The sequence below is a fragment of the Acartia tonsa genome, chromosome 3, assembly GCF_053477335.1.
Source record: "Acartia tonsa isolate MP-2025a chromosome 3, ASM5347733v1, whole genome shotgun sequence".
In the NCBI taxonomy this organism is placed as follows: Eukaryota; Metazoa; Arthropoda; class Copepoda; order Calanoida; family Acartiidae; genus Acartia; species Acartia tonsa.
This window is the reverse complement of record NC_137262.1, coordinates 14,282,143-14,289,486: the sequence shown is the minus strand read 5'-3', so window position 1 is coordinate 14,289,486 and position 7,344 is coordinate 14,282,143. Positions and strand designations below refer to the sequence as shown.

The following is a 7,344-nucleotide window of genomic DNA, read 5'->3' as shown; positions in this document are numbered from 1 at the left end:
TAAAGTAGTAAGTTTTTATTTTTTGTCTCTAATGATCTTGCTAACTTCATTTAAAGGAAAGTTTTACATATTGTTCTTAAATTGGGGGCATTGCTATATTAGCCAGCTGGGAGAAACATTTTATCAGAGTATGCGAGAATATCTCACAATATTCACATATTCTATATCCATCTGAAAAATGCAAAAAATGTTTTGATCATGATTATTCTCAAAATTGTGTTTTTAAATCAGTATAAAATTATAAGTCCCCTATATATCCCTATTTAAAATAAATTAAAATAAAAAGGCAAGAATAGTTATTTATAGCATCGTATTATAGACAGCTATCTGCGGATATTGAAATGAAACATTATAAGTTTCAAACCAATTGTTTTATCCCTAACACTAAACTAGTATTAAATTAGGTTTTATTTATTTTAATATTCGTATAAAATTTTCTTTAATATTATACGATACATGATTTTTCAGTATGGTTCGGAACTGCTTCTAATCCAGCAAATATAAATCTGTTTCGAAGCCATACTGGAACAAAAGTTATTTGTTGTTGGTTGTGTTGGTCTCCTTGGGTCAGCAATTTTTCTTTCAGAGTTTATATACGGAATACAAATGAAGAGTTACAAACTATTATTCTTACCTTTATTTTTTTACTTTTTCAACTAACAAATTTGACATTAGTTAATCTGGACCCTATTTACTTGACAAAGTTTGATTAAATATAAACATTAAACATACAAGAAAATAAAAAAATAATTATTTTTCCTTTGCATGGTGATTCCTGTAGTAGTTAGGTACGATTTAGAAAGTGTAGCAACTCTAAAATCCATACGTCCATTTAAACATGTTGATTTTTAATTCTTTTAACAACTAATTTTTATGTGATAAAATTATCCGATTGGTCTGATTTTTGGAATACTGATTCATAGGTCAACAAAGTATATTGTTACAAGCGAAGCATCTCTATAATCAAGTCCTAAAAATTATCCTGTATTTAAACAGTTTTTTAACAAATTAACTATCAATTTTGTTAAGACTTTTATACACTCATTATCTGATTATTCAGTTATGACACTCTACAAGTGTCAATGTTCGTTTGTCCCGCCGTTATAGAGCTTTGCTTTTATGGATGTTGTCATCCTTATTTCTTTTGAAATCTCTAGAAATATAAGGTGAAAAAAGTTAGCTAACGGTTAATAAAAATAAGAAAAGATATAATTTAAATGTAATTAAGAAAGTTTAGCCAGCAGTACCTAATAAAAGTTCAAACTTTTAGATGAAAAATTGTAGCAACAGGAAATTTAAGTTTTGTTCCGTACAAAGAAGGTGTATCAACTTTTTTTTTATAGCTAGCCGGTTCTTTTAGTAAGTAGTAGATGTAAAATTTTTTAAAAAAGTCGGTTTTAAGGTACTAAAACGCAACAAAATAAAAGAAGAAAATGGCCAGTAAGAACAAAAATAGTAAGATCTTTAATTTGACACCTTACTTTTAAAATTCTGTTGAGTAATTATTGAAAAAATCTATTTTTTTAACCTCGGTTTAATAAAAACTTTAGACCTAAATATTTTCTCAAACAGACATAAAAAACATGGGTTCATATATACCTTTAGAATCAGAAAAATATTACGAATCCATTGTAAGCAAAATTGAAAAAAAGTAAAAAAATAAAAAAATTTAAAAATGGCCAATTGTATTTTTTGTTCTGGCAACACTATCGTCTTCCCTTTTTTACCCCCTCTTTACCCCCTCTATACCCCCTTCCCATTTTTATACTCAATTAAAGAGTTAAGACGTTGCCTGTACAATATAATATGATATTTTCATATAATTCCTTTTATTGTAGTTTATATACTATATTGTAAACTTTTTTTTTCAATTTTGCTTACAATGGATTCGTAATATTTTTCTGATTCTAAAGGTATATATGAACCCATATTTTTTTACTTGTGAAATGATAAAATTGAGTTCAAAGTTTTTATTCTCGTGGGTTTAAAAAATCGATTTTTTCAATAATTACCTGACAGAATTGAAAAAGTAAGGTGTCAAATTAAAGATCTTACTATTTTTGTTCATAATGGCCATTTTCTTTCTTTTTTTTGTTGCATTTTAGTACCTTAAAATCGACTTAATTTTTTTTTTTAAACTTAAATTACTTAAAAAATAAGAGGTCTACAAAAAAACCGATTGCATATCTGAATTCTATGAAAAATTTTACATCTACTACTTACTAAAAGGACCGGCTAGCTATAAAAAAAAAGTTGATACAACTTCTTTACAGTGTAAAGTTTTTACTCTTCTGTAAAAGTTATACTGTCATTAAATTTCACATTTAGGGCTGGCTTCCCCATCCCCCTCTCTCCCTCCCCTGATCTGGTTTGTTCAGAGTTTCTTGAGTATCAAAGTTACTCTATAATTAGTGTTGGTCGGCCAGTACTTTTTATTGACATAAAGCAAATATACATCTGTTTATAATTCTTTGAAATGTACTTGTATTTCTCAATAACACAACGAAAAAGAAGTTTAGTTGTTTGTTTTGTTGTCATTAGATATTTAGAATATCGTTATGTCGATATTGAGTCAGCAATGACAATTTTATTATTGCCATTTAGTAGACAAGCATTTAGGCAATTATGAAATTGGAAAATATAGACGTCATAAACTCCTGACAATGCAGATCGCTAGAATGCCAGAAGGGACCTATGGAACTATGAGGCTTCGCTTGATATGGTCATTTTATTCCTTGTTAATTTTGAAAATTATAACCTTATAAAATGAATATGACCACAAGTTTGGGTTAGACCCAGTTAATATCTAGGCACAAAAATAACATATGTTTTTAAAATGAAACTTTTATTTCATTTAAATTTGTCTCAAATTTAGGAACAGAAACTCATAAACATATTTTTATAAAATTGGGTGACAACATCTATAAGTAGCGAAGCAAAAAAAATATCAAGTGAAAAACGGACAAAGTGAATTATGAAGCAAGTGTTCAGTAGTCATAAAAAAGAAAGAAAGACATGAGAATAGAGATATTAAGATAATCAAAAAATCTAATATAAATATTAAAGCTACTTGTCCTTTCATCTATGAACACAAATTTCTACTAGAACGACGGTAAATCTAAATTTGACACTATTACCTACATAAATTTTTAAATCGGAAACAAAACCAATAGATTTATGGGTACTGGACTGTCGAACTGACTGACGTACAGACAAATTGGGATTATGGTACTACTGCTATGTCTGGCGCGTGATATCAGAGCTCTAGAGAGAGAAATGCCTTGACTTGTAAATAGAAACAACACATTAACTATTAATAGTTACGAACTTACGAAAATGATCGTGCAATCAAAATGACGAAAGTATATGGCTTTCACATTTGCAATGCATTTACAGAGTAAAAATTTAGTGTAGTAAAAAAATTTATGTACGTTGTAATTTTATTGAGAGTAATTTAAATTAACTAGGATGAATCCCCTGGCTTACCCTAAACACTTCAACTTTAAAGTCTAAAAGTTTTTTTCTTGGGAAAGTGTTCAAAAAGTATTTTCTTACTTCCGTGTGTGTGTAGGTAATTTTAATTTGTTTAATATAAGAAGTAGGTGCTAGCGGTTGTGTCCCTAGCTTTTTATTTTTTTGTGGCATTTAATAATAAGTTAACAACATTTTTTCTGTTTTAAGGTTCATTATAATCAATAATTTCAATTTAACACTGACTAACTTTAACAGTCTAAACTGACCAAGCTAAATTTGCTTGATTCACTTCACTAAGAGGTGTGTATTGATCCAACAAGCTCTTAAAATTGGTGAATTTTTATAATTCAGTACCTTTTGTGTTTATCAAAATTATTTGGCTCACAAATTATTTTGCTCATCCCATTATCTTTAGAATCTATGTTTAAAAAAATGTTTGCGTCATCTCTAGCCTTAGTTTGCACATAGGCTACATTTATAGCGCATCTATAAATGAGTTACTGTGATTTGGTTAGCTTTTATTTTAAAAATTTGTCATGACACAAAAGCGTAACCTGATTTTCCATAGATTATTTCTTTATTATTGAGGTGGGTACTTATAAAACTTTTTTGGCTCACTAAAATTAGTGAGGCTCGCAGTGAGGCAAAATTATCCCCACCTAATTTTTAGCGAGCCTCACTGATTTTAGTGAGGAATTGAGCCAAAAAGTTTTTTTTAAGAATCCACCTCTGAATCATATGAAAATGGCCAATATTATGCATTTCTGGCAAAATATGACAGAATTATATCTTTATATGCTCCTTTATTGGAAATTGATGATCTTTCCACACCTAACTGGCACCTGCAATGCACCCAAAGTGCAAAGATATTGAAGATTAAGTAATTTCAGGTTATTGCCACATATTGCAATATGACTAAACCTGAATAAATGTGCATGGAAAATACACGACTAAAAAATTACATCTGAATAACACAATATAAAATTTCATATTTGATGACTTAGCTTAAGACCTCTATTTTATTTCCATTGATATAACGTAATAGAGTTTTTGTCTGAAGCTAAAAATCTTGATAAATGCTGGTCTAAATTGGTAGAAGTTTTTAGGGAAGTTTTAAAAAAGTCTTTGGTAGGTTTTAGGCTATTTTCCTGATCTACCCACCCTCCCCTAAGGTCTAGGGGAGAAGCAACTAAAAATATTTACAAGAAACCTAAGGAATTAAATTTAGATTGATAGATATCACCTTTCTATCAATAGAATAAACCACCATTGATTTAAAATGTTTAATTAAATATATTTTTTGGTTGTGTATTTAAAATTTAAAATAGTGGTAAAGAAAAGTTAGAGTGAGTTGAATACATGTGAACAATATATCTTTAATATATCACATCATCATGGTGCTTTAGGGATGCAACAATGGACGAAAAATTAATTAATGACCTCTCTTCTAAATTAGGATATACAAAATAACCCCTTTTGTAGATTAGAATCATTTGCAGAAAAGTTTAGACTCTTGCTTTGGACAGATGTAATTCGAAATATACTAAGTTTTCTAAAGTTTTTAGGCTTTTGGGTTTATTGTAATTTACAGTCTAATGTCCCCTCCCTCCCCTAAACATCAGAAAACTTTACACAAACTGTAAACATCCCACAAATATACACACATAACCACACACACACACTCACATAACTACACACACACACACTCACAAATAAACACACACTCACGTACACACACACACACGCTATTTTCAACAGATATTAACCATAGCAAATTTTTGCACATTCTTTGATATAAAAATTTGCAACATCCACACAAATAAAACAGAATATGTTCTTAGGTCCTTTCAATAGTTCAATCTTTTATTCCAAAGTAAAAAATGGAAAAATTTAGGCTATTCAAATTTTAGAAGAGGCATGACTTTGATTGAATTTTTTTTTGCACTTATCAACAAAAAATTATTATCATAATGTTATAAGCACATAAGTGTTATATCCTATAATATCAAGTAGTAAGTTTTTTTTTGTCTGAAGCTTAAGATTAAGAATTTGGAAATAGCTTTTCCATAAGGGCTGTACTCTACTGGGAAGCTTAATAAAAGTCTTAGGGTGTTTTTAGGCTATTTTTATGGCCTTTCTCGCTTTTTCCTAGAGACTATGAGGTGAATTAGATAAAGCATTTTGGTAGTAATAATTAACGTTTTCATTATGTGAACAATAATACCGTTCAGAATACCTTTTTCGAACATATTTCGGTAGTCCAAAAAAAATTTTGGAATCTAATTACCCCCTGCGAAGTCCTGCAAATAAAATTTTGGGACATTACTTTTAAATCTATAGAGAATGTTTTTTGGTATTTGCAGAGTTAAATTCTTACATACTAAAACATTGCAACGTCAAACTATTCGATATTTGAAAACAACAAATTCTAAATTCTAGTTTTTGCTTGGAAAATATTTAATATCTACATTGCTACATATCAACTGTTAACTTTGTATTGCAGCCTTGCCTAAAAAATTAAATTTGTGGCATTTTGAACTAAGAATAGCATTTGATAATACTCTGATCAATAAAATTAGGACAGGCTTTAAGGTAGTGCGAATTTGTGTTGATTTTAGTGTTAAACTGGTAATGTTTTGTGATAAGGGGAAAGCAAAATTCTTAAACTGCTTTCTTGTTTAGTAAATTATAGGTAAAACATAAATTTCGCCAAAGTAGAGTTACTCTTTTATTATTGTACATTAATAGCAAAAGTATTTCTATAAGTATTACCTGAATGTCTGTACATGCATATAAAGCACGTTGATTTTATAACTTTTTTGAAACATTTCTTTATTTGATATAAATTTTTATCTCATTCTTAATATATTTGGAATTCTGACTCCCAGGACAACAAAGTATATTGTTATAAACAAAGCATCTCTATAATTAAGTCCCAAAAATTAAGTTTGTCATTAAGTTGTATCCTTTATTTAAGTAGTTTTGAAACAAATTTATTACCAATTTTTTATTCGCAGAAAACTGGAAATAATACGATGCTAGACATAATTTTTAGATATGTATGAGAGCAGGTTCTAATCCACCAGATAATAATCGGTTTCGAATGAATACGAGAAAAACTTATGCAAGTGTCAATGTTTCAGGGCTTTCCTTTTATGGATGTTGTCATCCTTGTTTAGAGTATACTTAAAATACTTAATAGTTTGATGTCTGAATAAAATTTGTATGTTTACCCAAGATGAGACCGAAGGTAAACAAGCTTCAGAGTTCATTGGCTATCATCATACTAGTAAATAGTAGCGGCTGAGTCCCTAACATCTACAGACTCTTTATTCAAATATGTGATAAAGCTCGAACCATCTAAAGGTTGAAATCTAGAATTAGAATAGACTAAAACCATCCCAAGACCTATGTGAAGCTTGCCTAAAAAATAGAACTGAATCAGTTTAGTAGTTGTTGAGATCTTAAGCTTCAGACAAAAAAAACTTACTACTTCCATCACCAATTTGTGGATGTTTTCAGCCTTGTTGATATGTACAAAAGTTGTATATATTTCTTTCTATTTCAGCTCAGCACACTGGTTGCGTGTATTCTCACTACACACAATGTACAATGTAATGTATACAATTTTAAATCCCCTTTTGATCGATTTGCAAGGATAAAAAGATGAAATATTCTGACAAAAAGATACAAAACACAAACAAACACACAGTAATGTGTGTAACAAGATAAGAATATGGGAGAAAAAGAACAGTAATGTGTTGAACAGTAGAATAATGTTTATTTTTGTTTAGTTAATCCTACAATTAGGGCTCTGCAGTACTGCCTTCAGCTGCACATTACAACTGAAAAAATAAGCTGGCCTATTTC

The 7,344-nt window shown here is 29.3% G+C and overlaps 1 protein-coding gene across 7 annotated transcripts in view; it reads left to right on the top strand.

Moving 5' to 3' along the window:
• Window positions 1–3,734: 3,734 nt before the first annotated feature.
• Window positions 3,735–7,344, top strand: part of LOC145313402 (uncharacterized) — a 152,686-nt gene continuing 149,076 nt past the window's right edge. For 6 of the 7 annotated variants that reach the window (XR_013877323.1, XR_013877325.1, XR_013877324.1 and 3 more), the window contains exon 1: window positions 3,735–3,774. The gene's annotated coding sequence lies outside the window, so the exon portion shown is untranslated. The remainder of the gene's footprint in view (window positions 3,775–7,344) is intronic. The other variant, XM_080152777.1, reaches the window with a different exon arrangement.